The sequence below is a fragment of the Aotus nancymaae genome, unplaced genomic scaffold, assembly GCF_030222135.1.
Source record: "Aotus nancymaae isolate 86718 unplaced genomic scaffold, 86718_ANA_hifiasm-v0.15.2.pri h1tg000059l, whole genome shotgun sequence".
Classification (NCBI taxonomy): domain Eukaryota; kingdom Metazoa; phylum Chordata; class Mammalia; order Primates; family Aotidae; genus Aotus; species Aotus nancymaae.
In genome coordinates, this window is record NW_026988473.1 from 66,824,696 (window position 1) to 66,840,890 (window position 16,195).

At 41.4% G+C, this 16,195-nt stretch overlaps 1 protein-coding gene and 1 non-coding gene across 2 annotated transcripts in view; both read right to left on the minus strand.

The window, feature by feature from the left end:
• The window catches only part of RAB30 (RAB30, member RAS oncogene family), a 97,312-nt gene that overhangs the window by 62,033 nt on the left and 19,084 nt on the right, over nucleotides 1-16,195 (minus strand). The window lies entirely within an intron of this gene.
• Nucleotides 1,513-1,647, minus strand: LOC135270307 (small nucleolar RNA SNORA70). Its single transcript, XR_010338467.1, has one exon. It is a non-coding gene; the product is annotated as a small nucleolar RNA SNORA70 (small nucleolar RNA).

A 16,195-nucleotide genomic window follows, 5' to 3' on the forward strand; every position in this document is an offset into this window, starting at 1 on the left:
GAAGAGGAGGGAGTCTTTTAAGAAGTTTGGCAATAAAAGGAAAGAAAGGGAAAGAAAAGTAAGTAGCCTGATGAGAAGCAGCAGCAAGACTGTTAATAAGAGTATAAGGGGAGGAACAAGAGATAAAAGAAAAGGAAAAGCTGAAGATAGAAGATAGATGGAGAAGATGCAGGAAAGAAACAGTAGGACCAGACCCTAGCACCTCAAGAGGGGAGAGGATAGAACACACAAAGGAAAGGCTATCCTTGGAAAAGAAGTCACCTTCTGCTCTAAGACAGAAATGAAATAAAAGAGATTTTGACAATTGGACATGCCGAAAAGTTACTCTGAATCAAGCCTGAATACAGTACAGAGTGATCAAATTGAAAAACACTATTTTGAACTTAAAATAATACTGATTTTCTTGAATCACTCATAATTTGGCATTGAAAAGGACAATGACCATTTGGATATAAGTTCCATACAGTTAAAAATCAGTATCTTTTTTTTCTGGATAGGAAGGAGGACTTATTGGTGGGCATTAGGAGGGAGCAGCACAGTGGAAGCCCTCGTGAATGCAGGGTCTGCTACTTGCCCAGAGGGCCATGACTGGGGATGTATTTGACCCCACAGTCATCTGGGCTGAGCCGCTTCTCATCCCAGAGCCACCATGTCTTCAAATTAATCTTCACTGGCTGGGCATTGTGGCTCACGCCTATAGTCCCAGTATTTGGGAGGCTGAGGTAGGCGAATGACTTGAGGCTAGGAGTTTGAGACCACTTGGCCAGCATGGTGAAACCCCGTCTCTACCTAAAAAATATAAAAATTAGATGGGGGTGGTGGCATGTGCCTGTAGTCCCAGCTACTGGGGAGGCTGAGGCAGGAGGATTGCTTGAACCCAGGAGGTGGAGATTGCAATGGGCTGAGATCGCACCACTGCCCTCCAGCCTGGGAGACAGAGAAAAACTCTGCCTCAAAAAAAAAAAAAAAGGCTGGGCGCAGTGGCTCACGCCTATAATCCCAGCACTTTGGGAGGTGGAGGCAGACGGATCATCTGAGGTTGGGAGTTTGAGACCAGCCTGATCAACACAGAGAAACACCATCTCTACTAAAAATACAAAATTAGCCAGGCGTGGTGAGGCATACCTGTAATCCCAGCTACTCTGGAGACTAAGGCAGGATAATCGCTTGAACCTGGGAAGCGGAGGTTGCTGTGAGCCAAGATTGTGCCAATGCACTCCAGCCTGGGCAACAAGAGCGAAATTCTGTCTCAAACAAACAAACAACAAAAATCATCTACATGGAATTTTGTAAAGTCCCACTTCTTTCAGATGTGAATCTTCTGGTGGACAGGGAACTTGAACTTGGCCCTGCGGAGGGCCTCAATCACATCTCCTTGATGTGGATAAACATGATGACCTGGCCAGTATGAAGCCTGGCCATGGCTCCTTGAGGGTTTCCAAAGGCACCTCCACTGTTTGAAGCCTGCACTGGGGACAGTACAAGATCAGAGACATGAACGTACATTGAAAGGGCTGTCTCCAAGATCCCTTAGAGCAATTCATACAAGAAACAGGTTGCATACACTACCAAGGAAGCCACTGTTTGCAGCTATTGCACACCAGGCCCCAAAGAGGAAAGGAACTGGGTCGGCTTGACTGGCTGCAAAAAAATTAGTCTTACTGAGATGCTGGTTATATTCTGTTTCTTAATCTGGGTATTGGTTACCCTGAAGTGTTCAGTTTGTATACTTAATTAAGCTAAAGAAAAAAAAAGTTTTCATAAACTTTTTAACTTTAAAACTTTTAAAAAAATGTTTTTAACCTAGCGATGGCTTATGACTGTAATCCCAGCATTTTAGGAGGCTGAGCTGGTAGATTGCTTGAGGCCAAGAGTGTAAGATCAGCCCGGCCAACATGGTGAAACCCTGTCTCTACTAAAAATGCAAAAATTAGCCAGGTGTGGTGGCACACGCCTGTAATCCCAGCTACTTGGGAGACTTAGGCAGAAGAATGGCTTTAACCCGGGAGGCGGAGGTTTCAGTGAGCCAAGATCATACCACTGCACTCTAGCCTGGACAGCAGAGTAAGACTCTGTCTCAAAAAAAAAAAAAAAGTTTTTAACTTAGAATCACCATTCTTCTACTATTTGTTCAGTCTTTAAAAGAGTGACTCAAGAAAACTATATATTTCTTCAGAAGGGAACATTCCTTATCATTCTTTAAGATCCCATAGCACTGAATCAGACTAGATATGCAATAGGTATCTCATGAATATATGTTGGTGTGATTGGAAGAATGTTAACACCGAATGTCCAGACTTAAAACAAATCTGTCTCCAGGAAATGGCACCTTCATGACTACAAAATCTGGCAGACCCCCACTTCAGCCGGTGATTGTACTTAGCGTCATTAATGATCTGGACAAACTAACATCATGTGTCTCCTTTTGTGATTAAATGGGAAATGTACAACCTCAGCTATTTAGAATTCTCGCCCAAAATATTTAACCTGTATATAATTATGCAGAAATAATTACACAAATTCAGATTGTGAGATATTGTTAAAAAAAAAAGCCTGGAATCTTTTAAAAAAATCATAAAACATAAATAAGGGAGGAGACTCCTAGACTAAAGATGCATAACAACGAAATTTAATGTGTAATCTTGTTTGGATCCTGGATTAAAAACAAACTGACAGTTATAATGATTAACATTGTTATTAACAGTATTTGGACAATAGGGGTATGAGAGATTGCAAAAATGGCTATGATTGTTCATACCCCTGTATCCATGCCCTTGAGCAATATGACTTTGCAGTTATTCCCATCAAGAGGAGCTTGTGACTTGCTTTGACCAAAAGATTGCAGAAGCAACACGGTGCCAATTCCAAGCCTAGGCCTTAAAAGGCTTTACACTCTTCCACTCGCAGAACCTGCCCATAAGCTATGGGAACAAGACTGTTCTTGCGTGCTGGAGGATGAGAGACTCCTCTGGAGCAAAGACAAGCCATTCAAACTGAGGCCGACTTAGACCAGCCAGCAACTAGTCAGTCCAGCAGCTGACTCCAGAGGTATGAAGGAGCCCAACTGATCAGCTGAGCCTAATCCACACTAGAAGAACCACCCAAATGGCCCACGGAATTATGAGCACTAATAAACTGTGGTTGTTTTAAGCCGTTAAGTTTTGACATGATTTGTTTATCAGCTAGGTGATCAAAGGCAAAATTTAAACATGGACCCTATATTAGATGACATTATGGAATCAATATTAAATTTCTAAGGCATGATAATGGTATTGCGGCTATGAAGAAAAATATCCCCCTTACATTTAGAATACTGATAAATTTAGAGATAAAGGATCATGATGTCTGCCCCACCACCTAGTATAAATATGTATTTATAAAGAAAGATTAACCAAATGTGGCAAAATATTAGCAATTACCAAACCTAAGTAAAGGGGTTTTTGGTTGTCCTTTGTACTAATATGTTTGTTTTAAATTTTTCAAAATAAAAAATTAGATAGAAAAAAACCCACACACCTCTATTTACCTGGTAACACAGCACGCTACCTTGCAGTGAACCGATCCTTTCCATCCCCCCCCCCCCCCCCCCCCCCCGCCTTCCCCTTTTTACTGGAGGCAACACTACTATTGCTGAGAGGCGGGGGGAGTAGATATAAAGTGCAGTAAACCAGGGTTATATTCTGACATAGTTAAATGAAAGACTTAATAGTTAAGAAATGTTTAAAGGTAGGTGTTAACAGCAAGCAGCCATTGAGGTTTTCTTCCTGATATAATCAGAAGAAAAAATTGTGTAGGATTAGATGGGGCTTGAAAAGAACAAAGCTTTGACAAAAAACATGGGCAGGTCTTTGAATTATTTTATGTTGGAAAACAAATATTCCTGTGTTTCTCTATTTTAAGAGATCTCTCAAACGCCTGCAAATGAGAAGGGTATCTTGTATTCATCTCTACCCCCTGAATATCCCTAAAGAATCTTACCAATATAACCTAAATCTGTTTATTCATAACCTAATGAAAGCCTTCTTTATTTAATTTGGAATTTCTCCCAAGTGATATCCAGCAATTATTAATGCTGTATATTGACTTACATGAATAAACCCAGAGGCCTAGGTTCAAAGGATACATCTTTCTGAACTGAAATCTAAGGACTTCAGCTTTACTATGCCATATAGAAAAATTCTGCTTAGAGTGAATGGCAAACAAAGCCCATTCTCCCCATTCTCTCTATATAAAAACAAACAAACAAACAAACAAAAACCAGTAATCCAGGTAGGAAGATTTTTTTTTTAGAACAATCTCTACAAATCTGTTCAAGGTCTTTGACTTCAAAAAAGTCCAGTAGAGCAATCCCATGTATTACCATTGTCAGATGATTAAAACATTCAAGTTATATAAGAAAGGGAAGAAAATATTGCAAGATACTGTACATTAATGAGTTGGTTGTTCTCATTCATCATGTATTACCATTGTCAGATGAGAAAAACATCCAACTTATATAAGAAAGGCAAGAAAACATTGCCAGGTACTGTACATTTAATGAGTTGGTTGTTCTTGTTTGTCAGAACTGAAGAATTAATGCAGCAAAGACATTTGTTTTAGGCATCATTTGAATGAAAGCCAAATCCATGCCTCATTTTTCTTAAAGAATTCCTTGATTCTCTAGCCCATAAACCCCAGGATGCTTCAGAATATAGTTTGAAACTACAGTTTTAAATTAAAATGGCTGTGCAAAAAGAAGCTACCACATACAGAGAGAATCTTCCAGTTCCCTCTACAAACATCATCAGATTCAGAGAAACCACGCAGGCTATCAGGTCTTCAAGGAAACTCTGATGTTCAAAGAGAATTCTACTGTACACATTAATTCCCAAAAATGTTCAGGGGCACTGTAAAACAGCTGTAGAGCAATAGGCTTTCCTAGCCCAAATCTCCACATTAGTCTGTCTCATGAAAGGACTAGCCATCAGCAGATGAGACATGGTCTAACACAGACATTGAATTCCCCTTCACTCATCACCAAAGTGTCAAATGTTTAAAGAAGCATGAATTGATTAATTTATTCTGTAAACATTTTTTTTTTTAATAGAGATGAGGTCTTGCTTTGTCACCAGCCTCCCCAGCAACTGAAACTACAGGCATCCACCACTGTGCCCATATAACTGTTTTTTTCTAGAGATAGGATCTTGCCATCTTGCCCAAGCTGGTCTTGAACTCCTGGGCTAAAACAACTCTTCCACCTTGACCTCCCAAAGTGCCGAGATTACAGGCATGAGCTACGGCACCCTGTAAACATTTATTGAGCAAATGTTATATGCCAAGCCCAGAGGAGGAAAACACAGATGAAAAGGTCACCCTTCTTGCCCACCAGGATGTCAGAAACTAATGGAGAAGCACAATCCAAGCACTTAGTCAAATGGGAATAAAGAGCTTTGCCATGGTTAAGCCCTTGAGCCTAGATCCTGACTCTACCATTTATTGGCCTGGTGGCTTTGGACAAAATTGACTTAACCTCTCCAAGTTTTGTTTCTTCAGCTGTATAATGGGTATGGTAAACCTATTATATTTATTATATTGAGTTACTATCAGAATTGAGATTATATATATGACTATACATATCATAGTAACTTTAGGTAAATGTCAGCTATAATTATTAATCTTTGTTATTATCTGAGTGGTTATACTAGGTTCTATTTGTATCTAAAATCCACCCTGAGATTCTAATAATTAGCTGTGTGACCCAGAGTAAGTAATTTAACATCTCTGGGCCTCATACCCTTTATCTGTTAAATGAGAGGTTATAGGCCGGGCGTGGTGGTTCATGCCTGTAATCCAAGCACTTTGGAGGCCAAGGCAGGCGGATCACCTGAGGTCGGGAGTTCAAGACCAGCCTGACCACCATGGTGAAACCCTGTCTTTATTAAAAAAAAAAAAAAAAAGAAAAAGAAAAAAAAGAGAGGTTATAGCTAAGTGATCTAAAATCCCTTCAAGCTCTGGAATATTAAAAGGCTCTATGATTGATCTTATATGGTTTCATATGTGTCTCAGTGACACTGCCCAGATAAATTGGTGAAACAAAGCAACTGCCAAATAAATCACTTTTCTTCAGTAGTTGTCTGAATCTTTCATTTTAGTTTCTTTAACCTCATTACTTACCCAGGCATATATAAGTATCAATCCCTAAAGAAAGAAACAAATAACTGGGAGAAGCCAGATCCTGATCTGTCCCATTCCTTTAGGTGGGGCAGATGCTTCCAAAACATAAGTGGGGGTGGGGGTGGGGATGTGTGTAATGAATGAATGAATTCATTCATTCATCCACAGAAGCATCCCACTCACTTCGGGAGAAGTGCCTGGCTGTGCTTCCACAGTACCTGCTGCTTGTCTCTGTATGCCACATTCCACACAGCCATCTCATCTGCCTGCACAAACTAAGCTGACTAAGAGCTAAGTCTTCGTTGTACCAAACTGTACATCCTTAATCCCAGACACAGTGCCTGGAAAGTGACAGGCACCCAGTGTCTTAAAATTAACTAAGATTCATACTTCCCTTGGGACCAAAGCTATACATATGCAAGGTGACTTGGCACTGTGAAGTATGGGCCTGACCTCTAGGGATCCTTTTCTAAGTGTCACCACTTAGAAAAAGGGCTGGGGGTTACTTTACCCTCTGGCCTTCAGTTTCCTCATTGTTAAAATGAGAGGAATCTATTTGATCACGGAATGGCAAACTATGGCTCATGGGCCAAATCTAGCCTATATATCTACCCCCAGCCTAGAATAATTTTTACTTTTGTTTTTTAAGAGACAGGGTCTCACTCTATTGCCCAGGCTTCAGTGCAGTGGCGTGATCATAGCTCACTGTATCCTGAACTCCTGGGTTCAAGCCATCCTCTCACCTTAGTCTTCTAAATAGCTACAACTACAGGTGTGTACCACCACACCTGGCTAATTTATTTTTATTTTTGAAGAGAATGGGGTCTCACTTTGTTGCCCAAACTGGTCTTGAACTCCTGGCTTCAAGTGATCCTCCCACCTTGTGATCCCTCCCTGCCAAAGTTCTGGGATTACAGCTGTGAGGCACGGCATCCAGACAATTTTTACATTTTTTAATGATTGTAAAAACAAAAATAATATGCATCAGAGACCATATGTGGCCTGCAAAGCCTAATATATTTACTTTCTGGTCCTTTTAATAGAAATAGCTTGCTGCCCCTAGATTAGATTATCTCTAAAGTCCCTTTAAAACCTGATATTTTAGCATTCTAATGGGTTTCCTTGAATTGTCTGATTCTGGCTCTTCACGCAGAGTAGTACCAAGTCTGAAACAATACCGAAGGCACAACAGGAACTCAACTGCTATTTGCTAACTGAATAAATGAATTCTGCAGCAGCAACCCTAAGAACTAAATCCTCTACGAAGGGGGCAAGTCAGGTCAATGTGTATCAAGTGACTGCCTAATAAATGCCCCCAGGGTAGACACCACGATGAGAGGAACAATCCACTCTATTGGCCTTTTGGATGACAGTGGCACCTGTAAGGGCCTGGAGCTCAAATAACTGGATTAAAACTCACCTTGTTCCACCAAATAAAAAATACATGTAGCCATCCCCTGAATAAACCCCTTGGGCAAATTATAAAGCTATCTAGAAATAGCTATCAGAAACACAGATCATCTAAACTGATAATCTTAATAGCCATGGACCCATGAGAATAAATCACATCCACAATAAGGCATATAAAATAATTTAGCTAGCAACATTATTTCTTTTTCCTGCTATTGTTGTTAAAAATACATGATACCAAAACAAGGAATTCAAACATTTATGTCAGGGAAACAAGCCAAGGAAAGTCTTGAATATATGATCCTATTAACACTAATGGAAGATAGTGCAAAGTAAAAGAAAAAACAATGCTCCGTGCCTCAACTCTGACTACACATACTCTCCCAAAATAAACAGCCAGCAATTATTCTTTTAATGTTCCTCCTCTGTTCACCCATAAATCACTGCTATGTATAAAACTCTTGCTGATTTCAAAGGATGGGTTTCTTTTCTTTTTCTTTCACTCTCCCTCTTTTTTATTGCTAACGAGTTCTGAAAAGGGCTGAGGGTGCTTTTCCACCATCCCTCAGTAGAGCATCTCCATTTACAAGTACAGTACACTCCAATCACACACTTCACTGTCATACTGTTACTTATAAATCACAAAGTTGACCTAGAGATTCCATCTTTTCTCCTTCCCTTTAAAGAAGCAACTTGGCTTCTTTAGAACCATACGAGCTGGGCACGGTGGCTCATGGCTGTAATCTAAGAACTTTGGGAGGCCAAAGGGGGTGGATCACCTGAGGTCAGGAGTTCGAGACCAGCCTGACCAACATGGAGAAACTCAATCTCTATTAAAAGTACAAAATTTGCCGGGTGTGGTGGTGTATGCCTGTAATCCCAGCTACTCAAGAGGCTGAGGCAGGAAAATCACTTGAACCCGGGAGGCGGAGGTTGCAGTGAGCCGAGATCGTGCTATTGCAATGCACTCCATCCTGGGCAACAAGAGCAAAACTCTGTCTCAAAAAAAAAAAAGAAAAAGAAAAAGAAAAGAAGAGACAACTTGGGGCTGGGTACACTGGCTCCCGTCTGTAATCCCAACACTTTGGGAGATAAGAGGATGGCTTGAGGCCAGGAGTTTGAGATCAGCCTGAGCAATAAAGCAAGACTCTGTCTCTACAAAAAAAAAAAAAAAAAAAAAAAAAAAAAAAAATGATGGGTGCTCACCTCTCTCCACAAGGCTCCATATGCTCAATGATGAGATGGCATCACAAATTTCACCCTCTCCCCAGGCACCCTGCTCTAGACATACTGGCCTAGAAGGTTTAAAAAATAAAAATCCCACCTCTAATCCCAGCACTCAGAGGCCAAGGCAGGAAGATCGCTTAAGTACAGGAGTTCAAGACCAGCTTGGTAACATAGTGACATCCTGTCTCTACAAAAAAAGTAAGAAATCAGCCAAACGTGGTGGCTCATTCCTGTAGTTCCAGCTACCCAGGAGGCTGAGGTGGGGGGTCACTTGAGCCTAGGAAGTCAAGGCTGCAGTGAGCCATGATAGCACCACTGCACTAAGCCTGGGCAACAGTGAGACCCTGTCTCAAAAAAAAAAAAAAAAATCCTGAATATCACAATGCTTATTTTCAAGCTCTTCATAAACCGGAAGAGAGATGAGTAGTTTAAATTTGGATTTCTTCCCTGACTCAGTAGGTAAGTTTTTCTTTTTCCAATAGCCAGAGGAGGCAGATGAACACTGGCCCTCTGCTGACCTTTCTATGAACCTCAAAAAAACTCTTTACTTCCCAAACCTTGTGGTTGTCTTCGCATGTTTTCAAGCCAATAAAAATGAGTTTAATGTTAGCTTGCATCCTTGTTTGAGAGGTAAGGATCCTGCACTAGGTTCATGCTGTCTGAGCTCTGCAACCCTCTAATGAAAGGTCCTGCCATGGCTGCTCACTGATTCAGGCCCAAAGAGCCTCCAAATTCCATTGCTATAAGCCCTGCTGCTGGGCCACAGCATGGCCCTGCACTCCACCCTTCTTGGATGCTCTGCTTATCTTCTTGCTGGAGCATGTGATCTGGAGCATCCACTCAAGCTCGAAAAAGAACCACAAGGTTAAAAAGAATCTTTTTAAAGTAGGTAGATAATTAATGTAAAGAAGGGCAGACTGTCTCTACACTAAGATAAATCTGATAATGCCTTCCTTTGTTGCTGTAAAAGTCCTTGCAAACTATTCATTAACGTTTGCAAAAAGAAAGGAGGCCAACATGCCTGCTTTTTTGTTTTTCTGAGACAGGGTCTCACTCTGTTGCCCAGGCTGGGGTACAGTGGCGTGATCAGAGATCACTGTAGCCTCAACCTCCTGGGCTCAAGCAACCTTCTCATCTCAACCTCCCGAGGAGCTGGGACTACAGGTGTACACTACCAAGCCTGATTAATTCTTTTTTTAAATTCTTTGTAAAGACGGGGTTTCACTACATTGCCCAGGCTGGAACATGTGCCTTTTGAAGGTAAAATTCATTAGAAAATTTGAGGTGATTCAAGTTGGTTTTTGGAAAACACCTTGGCCTACTTACTGATTATTTACTGATAATAATCAGTAAATAACTACATCTTTGGAAATAACTACACATTAATTCTCCAAAAAGACTATTACTCTTTTAATAGCGTACAATCATCTTAACAGTAAGTATTCTCACTCCTTGTTTTTGGGGCCCTTCCTTTTGGGGCCCACAGTACCCTATACAGATTTTACTAATGGGGCCAGGCATGGTGGTTCATACCTATAATCCCAATGCTTTGAGAGGCTAAGGTGGGAGGATCACTTGAAGCTAAGAGGACCAGCCTGGGCAACGTAGGGAGACCTCATCTCTACCAAAAATAAAAAATAAAAACAATTAGCTGGGCATGGTGGTGCATGCCTGTAGCCTCAGTTACTTGGGAGGCTGACGATTTCTTGAACCTGGGAGGTTGAGGCTGCTGTGAGCCATGATTGAGCCACTGCACTTCAACCTGGGCAACAGAGCAAGACTCTGTCTTAAAATAAATAAATAAATAAATAAATAAAAGAAGACTTTAACAGGACCTGAACTCCTTTATTTACTCATTTGTTCATGTGATTGTCTCTCGACACCCCGCTGCCCTTACTACCCACACTATAACAACCTTGAGGACAAGGACATTATCATATTTTTTTGTTGAGCCCTAGTGTTCAAAAGACTGCCTGGCACACAGCAAGTTCTTCATAACAGGATAACGGAAAAGGAGGAGAGGGGATCACTGAAGATGAAAAGCAGAGAAGCAGTAAAAGTTAAGAAGGCAGAAGCTGAATTTGTTTTATTCATTGTTACCTGGTCTACAAATATTTTTTAAATGGCCTGAAGAAACAAAATGAGCAGTGGTACCAAGGCATGAAAATATAGAACTTTGCTTTAAAGTAATAAATATGATCCTTCATCAATTCTAAAAATACTTTTTCTTACTTTTTTGACAACTTGAAAACTAGGGTGCATTTTATAATGAATGGTACCTTAGCATTTTGTGACAGTTTATTAGGAACCTCATTTTCTTTTTCTCAGTGGTACATAAAATAATTGTACATGTTAGAATTGATGGTGACATAGACTCAATGAAATGCAATCATTTGGTGTGGCTGTGGTAATAAGGGTTGGAGAAAGGACTATAAAATTGGGCTAAATTTTCCACAAGAGTAGAAATAAGAGGAGAGGTTGAGCCCTTTTAGTGGATGGCAAATGGGGTGACTTTTTTTTTTTAAAAAAAGATAAGGTCTCACCCTGTCACCCAGGCAGGACTACAGTAGCATGAACATAGTTCACTGCAGCCTTGAACTCCCGGGCTCAAGTGATCCTCCCACCTCAGCCTCCTGAATAGCTGGGACTATAGGCACATCACCACACCTGGCTAATTTTTATTATTGGTAGAGACAGGGTCTCACTATGTTGCCTCGGGCTGGTCTCGAACTCCTAGGCTCAAGTCATCCTCCTGCCTTGGCCTCCTAAAGTGCTGAGATTACAGGTGTGAGCTACCACACCTGGCCAAATGGGACAACTCTTTATCTCACAGTGATTCCCCTTCTCTAACAGCAGCCCAAGAGGAGCTCCCAGTGGCCACATCTATACTAAATCACCCTGTTCTTCTGGCCACTGCTGATAGATCTAGGGGTGGTCACAGGATCCAAACTGGTCCAACCATTACTGATTGAGATTTTTTTACTGGGAGCCAGTGTGAGTGTGAGTCAGTCCTCTCTGGTGGTAACCACAGTAAGACTTAGTGTTCTGGAACAATCTGTGGCCATGCTCCTTGCAATGTAGGAGAGAAGCAAAGGCAAGGGACGAAATCCTAACAATTTTTGAATCCCTGTGTAGTTCAAGCTGGCTAGGTGTTCACCAAACCCATTTTGTTTTCTTCCTGGGCAAACAGGCCTTTCTCAGTCTCCTTTACTGGGTCACAACTAAATTATGGGGTCACAAACTAAATTACAGTTGATAGAATGAGGGTAGATATAAGTGATAGAAGCCACTTTCAGACCTGGCCCATGGAGATCCTTCAATCTCCTTCTCCATCTGCAGGTTAAAAGGAGAAAGCTCTAAGAACAAAGGTGTCACAAGAGAGAAGCCTGGGTGCCTGAAACATTACAGATGGTCTAGTCAGGAATAACCATATTGAACTGCTATATGCACAAGAAATAAACTTCATTTGTATTGAGCCACTGAAATTTGGGGGCTGGTAGGGAAGTTATCTGCTCTAAAACCTTCTGGTTCTAGCTGTGCCTGTTCTTTTCATGGTTACATAAAATACCTCAGTATCCTTCCCACAAATTCTCTCTTTCCCAGTTGGAGTTGGGTTGTTTCCATCCATAACTTAAAGAGTTCTAACACAGCCAGGAAGAATAAAGAGCTATCATTTGAAGCGGCAAGAAGGTGGAAGTAAGCAACGATCTCTAAGTCTCTAGGGAACACAGAAAATTTGTCAGAACAGGGTAATAATTCCAACAAACTGATGAAAATCCACGAAAGACCCTTTCACTTTCCAAGGGCTTCTAGCTTCAAACTCATAAAGCACTAACAGTAAAATAAACACCCTCTTCCCCACTCTCATTTCATTCCCAGAAGCACATATGAAGTTGCAATAGCCCTGACATAGGGCTTACCTACTAAGATACCCTCAGGAGTTCTCAGCCATGCAGAATTCTAGCAGGTGAGATAACCTCATTTATCATACATAGCCAGCTCTGCTGTCCCAGAATTTATTGGGAAATGAATCACACATAGCTCTAAGAATTCAAATAATTACTCTGGGGTAAACAGTTCTGGGTATGAGTATACAACCCTGGCTAGAGTTTTCAAAGGTAAGTATTCAAGAATCACCAAAGCTTCTGGTAGCATTTACAATACTATAAATGAGATTACAAAAATAAACAGGAGAATGATGCCACAAATGCCTCCTTGAGCAATAATCAGGTTTGCCAGGAACTGGAGACCAGTGATGACACAGCAGGCCTCCTGCTCAATTTCCAGAAACATTTCTCTTTTAGCCAAATTTGGTCTTTAAGAATAAGCTCTGGCATCTGTAAAACATGCTACAGGCTTGTTATAAAGCCCGTTTATACTATATATTGAGTTATGTGACTCGGAACAGTAGGATGAAGCTGGGATTGTCATCAGTCCTTCATTTACAGCTATAAAAACAGGCTCAAACAGGTCAAGTGCTCACAGCCCCAGGATCTGGGACTTGAGCCAAGACTTGAGCTCTGATCTCCTGACTTCAGATCCTCTATCCATTTCACTATAGCCCAAACTATGGAATATCAGGGAAGAGAAATGGCCTGACTAGAGGAGACTTTTCCACGCTGCCATAATCCATCAACCCATGTTGGAAGCTAGTTTTCCATCTTGCACACAGCCACGTGTGGGAACTTAACAGCAAGTGCTAAAGGACCGGAGAGAGATGTCTGGCCTGCCTCCAAAGCCAGCTGGGAAAACATTCCCTGACAAGACACCATGCTCATAGGGGACCTTGAGAGAAGAAGGAGGCTGAAACAGAAGATTAGAAGTGCTGAGACTTCCATGTGATCCTGTCATAATCTTATAGTTCAAGGCCTCTAAGAACCAGATGACAAGGTCTCTCAGAGCCGCAAAGATAGAATCTGGAGCGAATGAGCTGAAGTTTTCCTTCACTGGGGAGGGAGAGGGGATCCACTACAAACCTAGCTGACTTCTATCAGCATTCTCTCAGTTCACTTTTATGAGCTGCTTCTAAAAGACATATTGCCAAGATCAAACACTCATACATTGGCTGGGAAAAGAGACAGTGGGGGACAAGGCAGTAATAATATATTAATGTTTTAGTAAAAAACATTTATCCCTGGGAGCTGGTGATCTACCACCTCAGAAGGAAGACACAGGGAACTGGAGCTGTCCTTCAGTGTGTTAGAAAAGTTGAAGAGCTGGCCTCCCCCAACTATCATGAATTCCCTGGGCTCCATAGATGAAAGGGAGGTATCTATGCCCTGTACCCTGTTGTAGTTCATCCGGAAATAGAATGTCTAGTGTTTTGAAGGAGCATGAAGCAGAAGAAGGAGCTTGGAACCATTGCTTAGTCTCCTGCCAGCTGTGACCTTAAAAGCTAGTCACAACCTCTTTGAGCCTCTGTTTTTGCACTTATAAAGCAAGGATAAGAACAAGAACACCTATGTTACAGGATTGTGGGGAGGATGAAATAAAATCATAAATGCAAAGGGCATAGCACAGCTGTTCAATAAATGTTAGTGCCTAACTTTTGCCCCTCAACCTCCACTTCAATTTATTAGTATTGAAATTGTATATTTAGTAATTCCAGTCCTTAGTAATTACTAGTACTTAGTAATTTTGAGAAAGTCACATATCTTACCCAGTGTCTTGGCAATTTCACTTGCTTTCTGAAGCATAACCATCTGTGACTTTAGTTGTAAGCATCTTCAATAACTCTGGACCCTTGAGTCTCTTATTAATCTGCTCTATGCTTCCCAAATTCCTTCACAAAAATCACAGATCTCTTTTTAACCTTATAATCTTTCTCTAATCTAAAAGAGATTCTAAACCTTATAGGTATTTGGCACATTGCTGGACACTTAACTGTCATATATAACTAAATTTTCCACAAGACTTAAAAAGTTTGCCAAAGCTGTAATGGATTTAATAAATGGCTCATGCCCATAATCCCAACACTGTGGGAGGCTAAGGTGAGCGGATCACTTGAAGTCAAGAGTTTGAGATCAGCATGGCCAACGTGACAAAACCCCGTCTCTACTAAAAATACAAAAATTAGCCTGGAGTGGTGGCGTATGCTTGTAATCCCAGCTACTCAGGAGGTTAAGGCAGGAGAAATGCTTGAACCTGGGAGATAGAGGTTGCAGTGAGCCGAGACTGTTCCACTGCATTCCACCCTGGGTAACAGACAGAGGGAAACTCTTTCTCTAAATAAATAAATAAGTAGCATGTGTATGACCATAGGGACAACAGGAAGGATAAGGTTCTTGTGGTCTTCTTCATTATCTTCCCGGAGTCATTTCCTCTTAACATCCTCTCATCCAAGACAGGGTCACATGTCCCTCCTCTATGCTCCAATAGTTATCTGTATGTACACTGCCAGTATTATGACCATACTGTATGATAACCATCTCTTTTACATCTCTTTTATTAGCTTCCAATCTCCTTATAGTCAAAAACAGTGTGCTGCCAGCCGGGTGTGGTGGCTCACGCCTGTAATCCCAGCACTTCGGGAGGCGGATCCTAGCACTTCGGTGGGTGGATCACCTGAGGTCAGGCATTCAAGATCTGCCTGGATAACATGGTGAAACCCCATCTCTACTAAAAATACAAAAATTAGCTCGGCATGATGGCATGTGCCTGTAATCCTAGCCACTTGGGAGGCTGAGGCAGGAGAACTGCTTGAACCTGGAAGGCAGAGATTGCAGTGTGCTGAGATCATGCCACTGCACTCCAGCCTGGGCAACAGAGTTTAACTCTGTCTCAAAAAACAACAAACAAACAAAAACAGTGTACTGCGAAATCTTGATTGCTGCCACCCATGAACACAATACCTGGTATATAATGCAGATAAAATTAGTGTTTGATGAATGAATAAATTAGGTTTTTAGATCTGGGAGAAACTTCAGAAATAATGTGATCTAATATAGGCCTTCATTTTACAGATAAGAAAGCTGAGCCTGTCCCTGGTCATCTAGGTGGCTAGGAAAAACAACATTAACAACAACAACAAAAAAGAAAGTTGGGGCCATGCATGGTAGCACACATCTGTAGTCCCAGTTACTGGGGAGGCCAAGAAGGACGAATCACTTGAGTCCAAGAGTTTGAGACCAGCCTGGGCCACACAGTGAGACCCCATGTCTACAAAAAAAAAATACAAAAATCAGCCAGATGTGGTGGTGTGCACTGGCCGTCCCAGCTACTCAGGAGGCTGAGGTGGGCAGATTGACCAAGCCTGAGAGATTAAGGCTGCAGTGAGTTGTGATCATGCCACTGCACTCTAGCCTGGGTAATAGAACGAAACCATGTCTCAAAAACAAAAACAAAGAAAGAAAGCAAAAGAAAAGAAAGCTGAGCCTCAGAAATGTAAAGTATCCTTAAAAGCAGC